The sequence below is a fragment of the Podarcis erhardii genome, assembly GCF_964252035.2.
Source record: "Podarcis erhardii genome assembly, chromosome: 3".
NCBI lineage: Eukaryota > Metazoa > Chordata > Lepidosauria > Squamata > Lacertidae > Podarcis > Podarcis erhardii.
Window position 1 is genome coordinate 40,974,229 of NC_138507.1, and position 15,842 is coordinate 40,990,070.

Below are 15,842 nucleotides of genomic sequence, written 5' to 3' on the forward strand. Positions count from 1 at the left end.
CCTGCAGCATATTCTTGAAAGTTTTATTAAAAGCATCAATTCACATTGCTAGACATAATTTATTTGTACAATTATGAAAATACAGTTAATTAATTGATATACTAATGCTTGTCAAATTGAATAAATGAAGGCACTTATTGAGTCCTGCTAAGTAAGCCAATGGCTTGTGATCTGTATTCCAGTGGCTTTAGGCAGCTATAATCAGTAGGGATAATGAAGATTTATATTACAGCACTCTAGAAGCATGAATTAAATACTCTCAAGCCCCATTGATTTGAATAGGAAGTATTTAAGGGCCTTGACATTTCCAATTCAAGCCCTGAATTCCCTGGCATATGCTGTGGGAAAATGTTTAATGCACCATGCCTGACTCTTAGACTGCTTCCAGGCAGGTGCTTGTTGTGGGATGAGAGCAGCAGCATGTTGCTGACATCGAAATACTAGCCCAGGTTTACCTTTTCCAGAGGAAATCTGTCAGGTTTTCCCCATTTCTAATTATTCATTTTCAACACTAAGCCCCCCATCTAGATGTCCAGTCCTCTAAGATTGGGGTGTTCCCACACTGGCCCTTTTCTCTAGATTTGCTACCCTTTCTTTACACAGTTTTTGTGGTATAACAAATTCCTGAAGCATAGTCATGTAAATCTTTTACAGCAAAAAGGCAACATCTCTTTTGTAATAAAATTCATTTGCACCCCCAGCTTGGCCAATGTAAAGGGATAAAAGTTCCATTGAGGCTTTTCATGATTGTTGTGGTCTTTCCATGAAACAACAGCACTGACACAGTCTCTTTGTTTCATCATTTCAGCTACAAGATCAGTGAGTAAGTTCGTGGTAAGCATCCTCTCTTTGAATTCCCTCATGTCAGTTTCTGTTCCGCGGCAGGGGAGTATTTAATAAATGCTCTCATCTCGTGGAACAGAAACTAACATGGGGGAGTTCACAGAGAGGATGCTCAAGAGGAAATTGCTTGAGATAGTGAGGCTATTCAGGGGCAGCCTGCTCTCTCACTAGTCATACAAACAGGATCCATTAGAAACAATAAATGAGGCAAAACCTGGAGGGACCTTTGCTGAATGGATTCACTTGTGAGTAGATTAAATTGTCTGTGAAACCTCCATTTAAATTTTGCTTTCAGCTAGCTGCAGAAAAGAAATTCTGAGCAGTGTCAATATATGTTAGACTACAAGCACCCTGGGAGCCTTGAAGCATTTGCCCTCAAAAGCTGTGGTCAGATGGTGTCTTCCTTTTTATGCATGCTCTCTCTCTCTCTCTCTCTCTCTCTCTCTCTCTCTCTCTCTCCCTCTCCCTCCCTCTCCCCCCAGCCACCCACCCACATCTTGAAAGCTTGCATTTAACATCGTTTTGTGACTCTGTTTTACCAATACTGATTGAAATGTGTTCAGACAATATTTCCAGAATAATGTTCCATCTGAATTTTTCAATTTGACTCCAAGGCAACTCCAAAAGTCAATGGAACACAAGTATGCAATGATGCCTTTCCACTTTCATGTCAAACAAATGGCAGCCCTGAATAGGGACGTTTGCCATAAGCTACGGCATAATTGCTAGAATGCTCTAGAGAGCATATCTGGTACAAAGCCTGCAATCTTCTTTAGGAAATCTGTCTTTTAAAAAAAGATGTTATGTTTATGCCAAAAATAATATTTTTAAAAGAGGTCTTTGGCATCAGCCTTGACAAGATGGATTCTCATGGAAAGTACAATTTAAAATGCAGGCAAAACACCAACAACAAAGTTTTTAGATATAGTTGTTTATGACATTGGACATCAATAGGCACATTGTATTTTGTTGCATATGTATTCCAGGAAAAAGTAAATTTTAATATTTTTTGCCAAAGGAAACCCTTTTATACTCACAACAGGAAGAAGACAACATACTTCACAAACTATATAGCTTATTTTTATTAGAAGATCACACTTTCTGAAAGGAACTGTAGCCCATCCTATCAAGAGAGATTATTATAAAATGATGTTATCAACCTATATAACATGTGTGGTATTACTTGTGGGGGATTCACAGATTATCTTTTTGGTTTATTTGCTGCCATTTAAGTCCAAAATTACAATTTTGTTCTGCTACATCCATACCTATAAGGATTACATTTCAGGAATTGGATGAAGCAGGCTGTAGCCCACTGAAGTTTATGCTGTAATAAATTTGCCAAATAAATCTCTCTTTTGTTTTCATGGGATTCAAAAGATGGGGAGAACTAAACCTTTCTGTTTGGAAGGGTCTTTACATTGCCAGTTCTATGGAAGACACAAGTCTTTCCCAGTCTTTCACCAGAGGATGGAATGGAGAGTTGAATAAAATGGAATTATTATTTTTTTATAGGCAACATTCAACAATGTGTCTGTGTAGTGTAAGGATTAGCTATGCAGAAACAGGATTTCACCCTCACTTTCCCTCACCCTATGTCATGCCCAAATCTGCTCTGGAGGGTTGGGGAAAACCCAAAACAGATTTAGGGGGCATACAGAGGAAGAGGGAAGGATCACTGAACATTCTCCTTAGCACTATGTTGAACAGAACCCTAAACATTGGGAGAATATAACATTTATCACCTGCATGAATATCTGAAGCATCTCCCTTTTTTCTGGGAATAAGAGTCATCTATGCAAATGACAGAAACCCCTTTTAAAATGATGGAAGGGTTGTCAAAACAGTTTGCTTTTTAGAACCATGACTGCTTCCAGATGACTTGTTTATTGAGCATCCATTCTGACTTGTTTGTGGGAAGGTCAGATGATGTTGCATCAAGCAAGTGTTATTCCACACTTTCCAACACATTCTCCTTATCAAAAAAGGGACTGGAGGGATGCAGGCATCACATAAGACCATCAAATCAGCTTTAACTGTGCAACTTGGATTTTGCATATGTGACTGAATCCTACTTGAAAATAGTGACAGCCTGGAAGCACTCAATGCTGATTCCATGTTGACATCATCTACTGAACTGCAGACACATGACAGGCACCAGGGTTCTGTTAATTTGATTAAAGCAAACCTGCCACATTTCAGAAATACATACCTATTTTTTTATATATATTAATTGATTCTGTTCCAGCAAACATATCTTGCAAAATGCTACTCCAAATCCACAGAGGAAGAGAAATACATTAGCATCCTTCTTGAACAGTTTGGGGAGCCCGTCTCCGATGAGCACCTTTGCCATGGCTCCCAACCCATTGTCTTCCCTGTGGCCAAAGCAGACAGAGACTGATATGCAGGAGGGAGAGGGGGCACATCCCAGTCAGTTTGCCCAGTAGTCAGGCAACAGCCGTAGGGGACCACATTAGTTACCCTTCGCATAGGTAGATAACAATAAGAGGTTGAATGAGAAGCAGCTAATCTTGCGGATGAATCTATGGGAGCAGGGGGCATGTTCCTTTCTGTTCAAAGTAGCCTGTTATCAGTGATGGATGAATCTGTCCATTTTGTTCCCTCTGTTTTTCGTTTTCCCCGTCTTAAATTTCTCCACATTTCCACATCAGTTTGAAATTTTATTTTATTGAAAAATGATCTTCATGAAAATTCATCATTTTGATTCAAATTTAGCCTCATATATGCATGTTTGTATGCAATTTTGCCTAATGTACACATTTCTGAAAGGACTTTCCCCCAAAATAATGCATTTATGTAAGTTAATTTCATGAATATGTGCATTGCAATTGAAATCTTACCCCAGTATATGCACTTTTATACACATGACTTGACTGGGGGGAAAACCCCACATTGCAAAATTTGGAGAAGTGTGGATTTTGAAGGATGGCTAAGTTTTGGTTCTCATATTATTTTGAAAGCACAAATTAGGTAGGCTGAATTGATCCCCCACCCATACCAATCTGCTAATACCTGCTTTCTCCAGCAGGAGCCTTAACTGAATCTCAATCCATTCACCTAACACAGGGGTTGCCCAAGAGACTGCAATCTACTCACAGAGTTATAAACTGGCAGTGATCTACCCCCTTTTGGCCGAAGTTGTTGAGCTTCTTTGGGGGGAGCCAGTACTCCACCACAGGCATCCAGTAATCTACCTGTTGGATGTGTCTGACCTAACAAAGTGAGTTCTTCTATTTGTGGACGGAATGCTCTGGATCTCAATGCACAGAATAAAACAAGGCAAATATTTTTGATACAAGACTGCACTAGAGATTACATTTCTTTATAAGGGGTGTATTTATGTTATATCTGGAACTGGAATCAATTTGTTCTTTCGAAATATACAGAAAAATAGCAGCTGTGTTCATATCTGCTGCAAAAGTACTTACTACAAATGCTGCATTGGTTTCTTCCTTGACGTACAGTTGAATGGCTGTTGCAGACAATATACTGCAGAGATGACTCAGACTTCCTTGATGTCACACCAACTCCATTGTCTGATAAGGATGAATCTCCAACATTTCATGTAAAAAAGTACAATTGGAAAAAACAGCACTGCTGGTCCAGTTACTTCCTGCAGCATTTTTCTTGGATGCACTTTTATTTGCCACTGGTAATTTTTTCTGATAATTGTTGTAATCAAGGCTGAAAGCCTGTACCCACTTACTTGGGAGTAAGCCTGGCTGAACTCAGTAGAACTTACTTCTGAGTAAACATGCCAAGGCTTAAATTGCTACCCTGGTAATATAGGCTACAACCCTAGCCTCACTTAATTGGGAGTAAGCCCCATTTAATTCAGTAGAATTTACATCCAAGTAGACATAGTTAAGACTGTGCCATTAGTCTTCTTCTATAAATAAGTAGCCCAAAGATGTTATTAGAAAATCATATAGATAGCATTGTGCTGTAAGGACTCCAGCTCTACTGCTATGGGCTCCCCAAAAAGTGTGTGTTACTTGAAAACAGCCACCACTGAGTAGAGTTATTAATTTTATTTCCATAGTTTATTTGCCACTTAACACCATTGTTTCGAAGTGTCACTTTGAAAGGTTACTGAACACACAGTAACAGGAAGGTTACTGAACACACAGTAAAGATAACATCAGTTAAAATGAATAAGAAAAGCTTACCTAAAATGCCTGTTGAAATAAGAAGGTATTTACTAACTGCTAGAGGTTCAACAAGGAGGGTCCGGTCTGATCTCAGTCAGGAGGGAGTCCCACAGAATTGGGTCCACAATACTGAACACATGGCTCCTAGTGAACACAAGCCCTGTGTCTGAGCTGTGGATGACCACTAACAGTGACTTATCAAAGGATCTCACTGATTGGGCAGAGATATAAGGAACTAAGGGATCTTCAAGCCAAGTTGTTAAGGGCCTTGTAATTTAACACAAGAAGTTACAGCAGACTCCTTGTGGGAGCAACAGCACCCTCTGCAAGCCCTCCAAACATTTTACTCTCTTTGTGCAGCAGAGCAATTATTTCTTTACCTGATATTGATTTAATGCATTTTTGTTCAGGGTGGCTAGATTATTCTATTTCTGGTCTGTGTTACATTAATGTGTGCTCATTCATAAGTTCATTATATTCCATTTCCACATCAATCTGCAATCTTTTAAAGAGAAATGGGGAGGAAAATTAAAAATTAAATCACTCTTTAAATTTATTAAAATGCATATTTTATCTCACTGTTTGCCTTTCTAAGTGTGTACACATACACTTAGCTTAGAATTGTATTGCAAGACTCAGAGAAAAAAATCCAAAGGACACCTGATAGGGTGGGCAGATCAGGTCAGGTTGCATCAGACTTCACAGAAACTGAATTCCGCAAGAGTCCTTCATTATTATTTTTTAGCCCACTTTTCTGCCAAAAGCAGTTTACAATTTTAAATGCATTCTCTACAATCTTATGGATGCAGGGAGAGCATACCAGGGGCCAGGAGGGAAAGAGATGGACCTGAAGAATCCAAATCGTACTAAACAGAGGAGCAGAGTTATCTCTGGCTGACCAACGGCCCCTTCAGGATCTGATGACATAGGGACATCAGCACAAAGTGGATGCCACGTCAGAGCCAACCTGATGTTCTTGCCACTGTGCCCACATTGCACCAAATGCCCTGCTGCCTCATCCCTCACCTTCTTTCTTGTGGTAACTGGCAGGAATGCACAGAATTGGGAAGTCAGGTGAGCAATACTGCCTTGCCCCAAGAGCCACTACTGCTGCTACTCAGGATCTTTCAACCAGAAGACCTGGGGGATTAAATCTGAATGTTCACACTATCGCTCTGTCAGTCACACTGATCACACTATCAGTCACAAATTCCAGGTGTTTTGGTCAACCCAGTTAATGCCCATTTCACAATGCACTGAGAGGGCCAGTTTCCACCTCAGTCCTTGCTTCCAAAATTAGAAGACTCTCAGAGATGAAGGAAAACCCTATTTTTTGCCTCCTGTCACACAGACAATGGAGGATTGGCATTCATGGGAAATTCGGCTATGAATTCCGCTGCAATTGTATCCAAAGGACTTCAATCTTTCCATCTCATCAGGTTTCAATTAAACTTTCAAAATCCAAAGATGACGCATTCATACTGGACCATTCATGCACAAAGTAATATTTATTGGCATAGATTAATTAACTCAATTTTACAGATCTTGGCCAATGTGAAAGTCTTAAGTGTCTTCAGTTCCAAGTGGATAAGGAGACTGAAGGATTCCCAAAAATTGGTAATGGAATCAGAGCTTTTCAGTACAGGATCATGAATTCAAGCCTAGCCTGACTTGCTGGTGATTGAAAGATGTTATTGCCTTTTACAGATGTTTGGTTGCCATAGTGAGCTAAGTTAATGTTTGCAAGCTCAGTTCTTAGCAAGCAGAAATCTGTGTGCCAAAAAACCATCACTGTAAATGGAACTACCTCTATTTCATGTCATATCTCAGGCCAAATTTGAATGACATGGAGAACATAATGTAGAAAGGGAGAAAGGAGATTGTCAAAAAGTAGGAATCAGTGGGAGACATTTATGCAATTAGGTATGCTTTAAACAAAAATGCTGGATACATTTGACTAATGTTGTCAGATTCTGGCTGGTTAAATAACAATGATTTTAAAATTATTTAGAGATAATGGTTGTCTTAAAATTTTGTAACCTAGCTTGAGATTACCGAATGATACGTATACTAAAAATTGTCCAAACAGATTAAATCAGTCAATTAATCAAGCAAGCACAGCCCAACAAAAAATTCTCTAATAATGACATAAAAACAGGTAGCACTAGAAAATATCCATCTATTTAGATTATATATTTGAAATACAAGCAGCATATAACATGCCACAAGTGGCAATTACAATGACATGCTGCAGTGCGTTGAGTGCTGCTAATTCAGAGTACTACCTGGTTCCAACCAGCCAATGGTGTTTACAGATCACAGATACAGAGGTGTGGAATGCCCTTGACTAATTTCCTTGCTCCTTTTTTAAAAAAATCCTTCGAAATTTCACTTGAATTTCTGCTTTGAAATGTCACATCAGACAAAATTCAATGGCAGCTCTAGTTTCCATTTTCCACACCTTTTGGCATGGGATCAGACATATCACACAGATTTATCCCTCAGCTGACTCTTCCAGAAGCAGGAAAGGGGAAAGACGGACCCACAAGTGCAAGGTAGAAAGCTGAAGAGCCCAGTCTGAACTTGGCAAGATCTGTGTGACCACACAGATAGGCCAGTTCTAATGAATAACATCTCTGTATTGATTTGAATTCACTTCTTAATTACATCAATTGATCAATGAACACTTTTAGGCCTGCTGTTTACCAAGCAAGATGGAAAATATAGCTGAAAAGCAGAAGTTCTGGTGTCACAGGAGAGGCCCCGTTTTTGTGATATTCGAAGCCAGATCCAAATCTTGCCAAACATGTTGTTCTCATAAGTTTCATTGCCCACGGTCACAAGCCAAAAGTTCTGCATTTCAGAGATCAGAAATCTCTTTCCATGCATTCTTAAGTAGACAGCAGTCCTGTCAGGATGTAGACTCTGGACTGACCTTCCTCAACATGGTTCTCTCTAGATGTTTTGGGCTACAAACCCATTAGAGGTGTTGTTTGTAGGCTGCAGGGCTGCCCAGCTTAGTTGTGTTTTGGAGGGGGCTGCATTTGCCAGAGGGATTAGATTTCTAAGTCTTGTATACAGCACTGACTCAGGAGACACAAGTGGTCTTTGTTGCTCCGAGCACCTTTTATCATCTTAGATTAACTGTGACACTAAGTGGACAGAGATCGCCTTGCTTCAGTTGTCCGCCTCTAATTCTGATTAGTGCAAACTTCAGCTGGTTCAAGTAGGGCAGCAAGATTTCTAACTGGGACTGACTCATACTATCATTATGCCAGGAGTTGGCCACCTACACTGGCTCCCAGTCCATTTCTGGTGCCAATTCTGGGTGCTGATATTACTTTAAAGCCCTAAGCAGTTTGGGCCAAGTAACCTAAACTCCTGCTTCTGCCCATATACACCTATTTGAACCTTCAGATAATCTTGTGAGGCTCTTACCTGAGGCATGGCAGGTGGCTGCTAAAGAGAAAGCTTTGTCAGTGGTGACATCACACTTATGCAAAGCTCTCTCCAGAGAGGTTCAGCTGATGCCATTGTTGAAGACCCTTTTACTTTCCTGGGCTTTTCAATCATGGAACTTTTGTTTTCAAGGCCCTTTGTAATTATATCATTCTCTCTTGGAGATTTTACTCTGGTTTTATTCTGTTTTAGATTTTACATTTATATTTCATTTTCATAGCTTTCATTTTTACTTGTAAATTGTCCAGAGAACTTTCACCATTGGATTGCATATAAATACTGTAAGAACATTATCTGTTGTAACATCTTTTTGATAAATATGTAGAGAGGACCAGAGTAGACATTGCTGACACTATATTCCATTTCCTAAAACAGATCAAATTATAACTCATTGAAAGGAGAGGGGGTAGTTCCTTCCTTTTGGGAATGGCCCTGTTAGCTACCAAGCTTATAGAAGAGGGTTGTGTTTTAGCTAAACTGGGCAGTTTGGGTTGAGGATTCATTAATTCACTAAACCCATCTCCAGACTTTTAGCCAATGCTTTGAGCATTGCCCCCAAACCTTCTAGCAAAAGCAGAGTCATATTCTGCTGCTCTGCCTTTCCTTGTGCCTTAACCTTCTGGAAGTTCACAAATCATGGCTTTGAAAAACTGATTTATTTTATTTTTGTCTCTGCTTTTAGTCATGTTTTCCCATATTCTTTTGCTTCTTTGCTTCTGTACCGCAGCAATGTATTTCCTCATGGAAGAATGTGAAGAAAGAAGGCAATCCTGAGCATAAACAAGATTTATGCTTCAAAGGAGATCCTGTATTATCATCTTACAAGTCTAAACAACTCAGTACAGCCTAGCCAGGGATCTGTCAGCATTAAGCTTTTCAGCAACAGGGAAATGGGTCTCCCTGTGTTCTCTGTGATGGTACATACTGCTAAGGAGCACATCCCATTTATAAAAACATTATTTTACTTTTGAACTGATATATCACAAGTTGATTACTGATCTAACATTTCACCCACTAATACAAATATATAGTGGAAAACACAGGCATCCTTCACCCAAGCAGTGTTTTTTTTAAATTTCCAGTAGATCTGAATTTTCTTTCATACCAATCAGTCTATAGAAACAGGGCCGCTATTTAATGTTGTCCACCAGGTCATTTGAACTGTGATGATACAATGAGCTGTACCCAATTGTGTCCTTGCATTCAAGGTTCTTTGATGCAACAGAAGTTCTGTGAATGGAAAGGGATACAGGTGATTTTAACTGATTGCCCCTTCTCTGTTCAGAGACCCTTCTGGAACAGCATGATGAGAGGACTTGGGAACTGCAAATCACGAGTGTGTTTAAAAAAACTCCATAAATGAGAGAGAAATGGCATTTGTCAAATAGCTGCTGTGAAACTATTACACCAAGGCCTAGGAAAACTTTCAAAGTGTGTGTAAAATGATGACTGGTAGGATGGTAACTACAGACAAGATTTCCAATTAGGAAGAATTTATAATCAGATTGGAACAAGACATATGACTGAAATGTAGATGTTATTTATTGAAGAGCACAATTAGGTTTTTGAAAGCATGTTCTAATCCTGATCTTGAATTGGAGGCTCTCTTGCACACATAACTCTTAAATCTAATAAAGATTTGCCAAATTAAAGTCTCATTTTTCTAAATATTGGACACAATTGAAAACTTAAAACCTTTTAAAAAAAAGATTATCCAAAACCATGTTTCAGCTTGGCGTTCTTCTTCTATCTTGGATGTACATTCAGAAAATGGATCCTTCCAGTTTTTGATCTGACAATTATAATAGGTTTGGCACAGTGGTAAGTAAGCTGTGGAGTTCCATATGTGGTATCTTGTGTGAGGTAAGCCTAAAATGGCACTGTGCCAAGATCACCCAAAATGACTGTAATGCTGACATTACTAGGATCTGTGCCTAGAAATCTTTTGTACATGTATGGATTCTAGCTGGTTGTGAGTGCATATAGGCTGGATGTGAAGATTTGGAACAAAACGGAGACACAAGGAAAGTTTCTTACCCAGAAATGCTGCACATTTCAGCCAATCACAGTTCCTACATAAATTTTTGATATTGCCACCAATTTCATGAAGAGAAGGAGAATTTTTTTTACAAAAGCCTGGAGATGCTTGTGAACAAAGTCCATAAACATACTTGAAGGGCAAAAGAAATAAAATATGTGGACAACAGGTATGAGTATTTTGGAAAAATATATAAAAAACAAAAATATTTCCACTTCATAACTGTGACGGCCAAGAAATAAGGTGGTAATCCTAGCATTTTTATCCTCTGGCAAGGTCATGCCGAGCTCTCAGAAAACAGACTCATAACAAAAACTAGTTTCAAACTGGAACGAAACACTGAATCACATCTGATATGGAATAATGCGTTCCAGTGAAAATATTAGACAGTACTGCAGATGTGTAAGGAATTATTGTTAATAGTGTATAGCACTATTAGACAGAGGCTGCAAGGCAGATAACTACAGAGAGAAAAATGCTTCATGAGCTCTTGTGGATGCAGAAACTCTTGTACAATTAATGGAATAAAATGGGTTTCTGAGAAATGTGAGAAATAGATGCTGTGATACCAAGAACTGCAGTTCTAACTCAAACTCATTTTGATCCTCAATCTATGGAGCGAATAACATGAAGAGAGCTTTTGGGTACCATGGCCTGGTCACCCCACTGTGACTAAACAGATCACACAAGACCAGTGGCTTCATTGATCTTTCTGCAGTGCCAGCAGGATTTTGTAGGGGTGGGTTTGTTTACTGCCATTGACTGCCATTTTGCTGGTATCTCATAATATTATATGTGAAATGGATTCTTGGATTTTATTTTGAGTTGTGATGGGATGATAATGTGACCTTGGTTGGCTATTTGCCAGTCCTATGGGTTGCAAACCACCCTGATTACAATAATGCAGAAAAGTGGATTGCATTTCTTTTTTTCTTTTTCTTTTAAAAGAAAGAAATCAAATGTATGTGGATCTGATTACGGTTCACCTTAATTTTCCAAGTACAACATTTTTCAGCAGGTAAAACAGGGACACAACATGCAGAAGACTGTTTCTGGATAGTTTGTGGTGTGGTTTACTATTCTTGACCTGATTCAGAAGCAGTGTGTAACCAAGGTTTTCTGCTATGTGCAGGTTTGTCCAATTCATTGCTGCCGCCGTTACTGATATACTGATTGCATGCCTTCCTGAAAAGCAGGGTCCTTGTCCTTGTGACCCATGCTATGATTGATAGTGACATTGTACCTTACTTGAGGCTGTTCTTGAAGACAGCTTGGGTGTTTTATTAATTTATCTCTGACATTTGTACCTTAGATCTCCTGCCTGAAGCAGCTTTAGCTAGTACACACTGCAATGTAACTCCCTCGGTCACTAAGATGTATGGTGGAAGCCTGGTTCAGAGCTCCATCAATAATAATAATAATAATAATAATAATAATAATAATAATAATAATAATAATAATAATAATAAAAAAAAGAACTGCAGTTGGCTAAAAGGAAAGGGTCCTGAGTAGATATATATGAAGTAGTCTTCTCCCATTCCAGGAACTAATTGTTTTGTTGAATGGAACATACAATCTCAGCAGCTTATACACCACTAAGATGGTTTCTGCAAGCATGAACTTACTTGAAAACTGCTCACAAGCCATTCTTACCATTTGGCTGTTATAAAAGGGACAAACAGTAACAGCAAAGCTTTTTGGAAATAGTTTTTTGGGGGAAATAATCTGCATCCCTAGAACAAGCAAGCAAGGAAATGAAAACAAGATGTAGAAGGGGAAAGACCGAGAGAGAGAGAGAGAGAGAGAGAGAGAGAGAGAGAGAGAGAAGTACCACCACAAGATAAAGGATGGCTTTTTGAATCTTCATATGACTTAATACCATATCATTAAACTGTTTACTTGCTAACATACAAGGTCTTTAAAAATAAAGAAAAAACCACTTGGAAAGAGATCCCATTCATTCCAATAAAAATTATACCCAAAGGAAATGTTCCCAGAAATGTGGTCTATACATTGTCCTCCCGTTCTAAAATAACTATTGTGATGTCCTCTCCATCAGTGTAATGGGCTGGGGCAGCCCATGAGTCAGTTTTGCTAAATCAGAAAGTCCTTCTGTCCCTTTGTTGCCTCATAGCACCCTGGTGAAGTCATACACAAAGGTGACCTGCTGAAATAAATGAACTTCAGTCAGCCATGGCTGAATATCACTTCATCAGAAACTGAACCTAAAAGAAGGCATTCTTCTTGTACCTAGCACATCTGTTATCACTGCAACTTCTTCTTCTTTGGCGATCACTCATAGCTGAGTAAGATTGTCTTCCATGAACACCACCTTAACAGTGTGTCTGTAGGTGACTGTGGAGGCCAATTCTGGATCCACACATCCTTCCACAGTGGGGACATAGGTTTCCAGGTGGGAGTTGATCATGGTGAGAGTTTGCCAAACGTTCTTTCCTCTTTGCACATTTCTCTGTGAGGGTTTGTCAAACGTGCCTTCCTCTTAGCACATTTCTCCCTTTTGTTCTGAGGATATTACATATGGGTTGGATAGTAATGAGTAGGGAAACGAGAGAAATTCAATTCAGTTCACAATGAAATGCAAATCGATCTAACCCACACTTCTCAAAAACCAGGCAAACTGAAGCCCAGCCACCCTTCAAAATCCACACTTCTCTGAAGCCCTTCTCCAGCCAAATAATGTGTAAAAATCGCACATACTGGGGTTAAAGATGCAAAAATAATGCATATATTAGTGAAAATGACTTACATAAATACATTGGGTGGGATAATCGTATCCAGCCCTGTCAAAAGAAACTCTGTACAAAGCCTGCTTGTACAGTGGGGTGTTCTCTCTCCTCTCCCCATGCGCCACCTCCATTTGATTTGGAAGAGGTCAGGTGAACCCCCAGAGCAGCACACAGTGGGAGGAGAGGGGAATCGTTCCAGCTGGCAAGCTGAAATACTTGCACAGATGGAATGCTTGAAAGAGCACAATGTTGAATTACACCTCTTACATTAGGGTGAAAATAGGCTTTTGCAAAAAGGTGTACATTAGGCCAAATTGCACAGAAGAATGTGTATGTTAGAATAAGTTCATATTAAAGTGCTAAATTTGGATGGGGACTTTTAAAAAATGGACAACTGATGTGGAAATGTGGAGAACTGAATCTAAGGGCTTATCCACACTTCTCTTTGGCCCACTGCTTCCCCCCAAAAAACTCACGGTTTAGCATTGAATAGGTACCAGCAGCAATAGGATTTTCCACAGGTTGCTGTTTGTTCCGATTTAGCACTAAACCACAGGTTTTCCAGGTGAAAGCAGCAAAACAAACAGAAAACCACTCTGACAAGTAGGAAACCGCTTGGGCCCATGATTTCTAGGCACAGAACAAGTGAAAGCATGGGCGAGCCCTCAGATTGGAAAAATGAGAAACTGAGGAAAACCAAAATGGGCAGATTCACCACTCCCTAGTAGTGAGGGACACATCTGCCAAACTCGGTTTAGATTTATAGCTAAAATAGGACATTATATTCTGTTGCCGATTGCCATTGACCGAAACCGGTGGCTGGATTTGACAGGGCATGTGAAATCATTAATTTTCAGTGCTCACGAGGGGAATATTTCTGTTTACTGCAACATTCATGGCTCATTCTTGATGGCTTCTAATGTTATTACCTGTGAAATAATGTGTTTCCTGAAAGAATGTCGTTATTATACGAAGTTGAAACCTTTGACTGAAACGTATGAAATTTAATTGCATGCCTAACCTCCCCACCACTGCCGCCCGCCTGAAATACTAGAGAAACAAGGCCGAAGAGATCCAAAAGCCATTCTTGTTGGCCTTTCAGAGCGTCTCAATAAATTGATCTAAAGTTTCTGTATTTCCTTTGTGGAGCATACATGGGTAAATCATTAAGTCCGGGGCTTGGGTTTCGTTCAAAAAACCATCACAACACCTGGATTTCTGCCTGCAGTTAATTCAAACTCTCCAAAACCTCCCCACTGTTCAAAGCAAAGCTGGAAAGGGGTTCATATAAGCAAGATTAAGAGATTTTCAGGATCACCTGCACTGTGCGATTTTTCAAGTCAATGTCTGATATCGCCTTATGGTTGTAGAAAATGTGAATGTATGAAGCAATAGTCATAAATTCTGATTCTATACTTTCCGTTGCTGTGCCTCAAATGACACAGCAAGAACAAGAGGGGAGCTTCATTTCCTCCTTTTATTACCTTGCTTCAGAAGCTACACTCTATGTATTCCAGTGGTTGTTGGCGCTCATTGGTCCTGGAATGGGAGAAGTCAGGGGGACCAGCGATAGGTGGAGCCACAGTCAATGACAGATGGAACCAGCTGATTCTAGCTTCATCCTTACTTTTCTTTTAGAGTTCTGCAGAAGCAGCACTGAGACTAAGGAGACTCCCTGGACTGGTTGTAAATAAGATGCATGTGGGGGCAGGCATGTGCAGGGTGACTGAAGTTAGTGGGATAGGGCCTCATTTGCTCTAACGGATCAATGTATCTATTGTGTTGTGGCCCTATTTGCTCTAACAGTGTATTCTAAGAATGCATGGAGGTGTGAGAGGCATATATGTTCTGGTCCTGCAACCAGTGTCTCCCCACTGGCTTCCTCCCAGACTTTTGCTCAGGCAGAAGGTCTGAAGGGGAACTGAATTAGGAACCCTGTGCAGCCAGAGGTTACATTATATTGCCAGTGATCATTTTGAAAGTCCTACTGAGGAAGAGTTAAGCACATGCTCCAAATTTCTCATTTGAATCAATGGTATTTAATCATCCTTAACTTTTGCTGGTGAGTGGATCTTTGTTGAAATGTTTTCCTAGAACAAGATGGGGATTGGGTGGATGTGGATACGGAGGATATTAATGTCTTTGTGAGGGATAGTTGTTGTTGTTGTTGTTGTTGTTGTTGCATGCACACCATTTATCCACGTCGTATCCTTACAAATCACCATTCACATCCTCTGTGAATCATCTACCTACTTATTTGGATATGGGCTTGCAGATACTTCTGTGCTGATTGGACAAGGTCACCAGTATTAAAAGAATTAGAGTTCTCCCAATTGGAAACTGTGTAAAACAATGAACGCAACCAGGTCAAGTAAGGGCAAAGCAACTGGCAATGTACAATAGTACAGCGAAACATATGCTTTCATTTGCGCAAGTTTAAAACAACATAAACACAGATGCTAATAATTCACTTTCACTGCAGCTGCTTTCAATCTCAGCTTCTCCCAGCCCCGGCAATACCTTTATTCTACAGATATATTACCCTGTTTCCTTTATCTATCAATTTGCTGTCATTGAAGT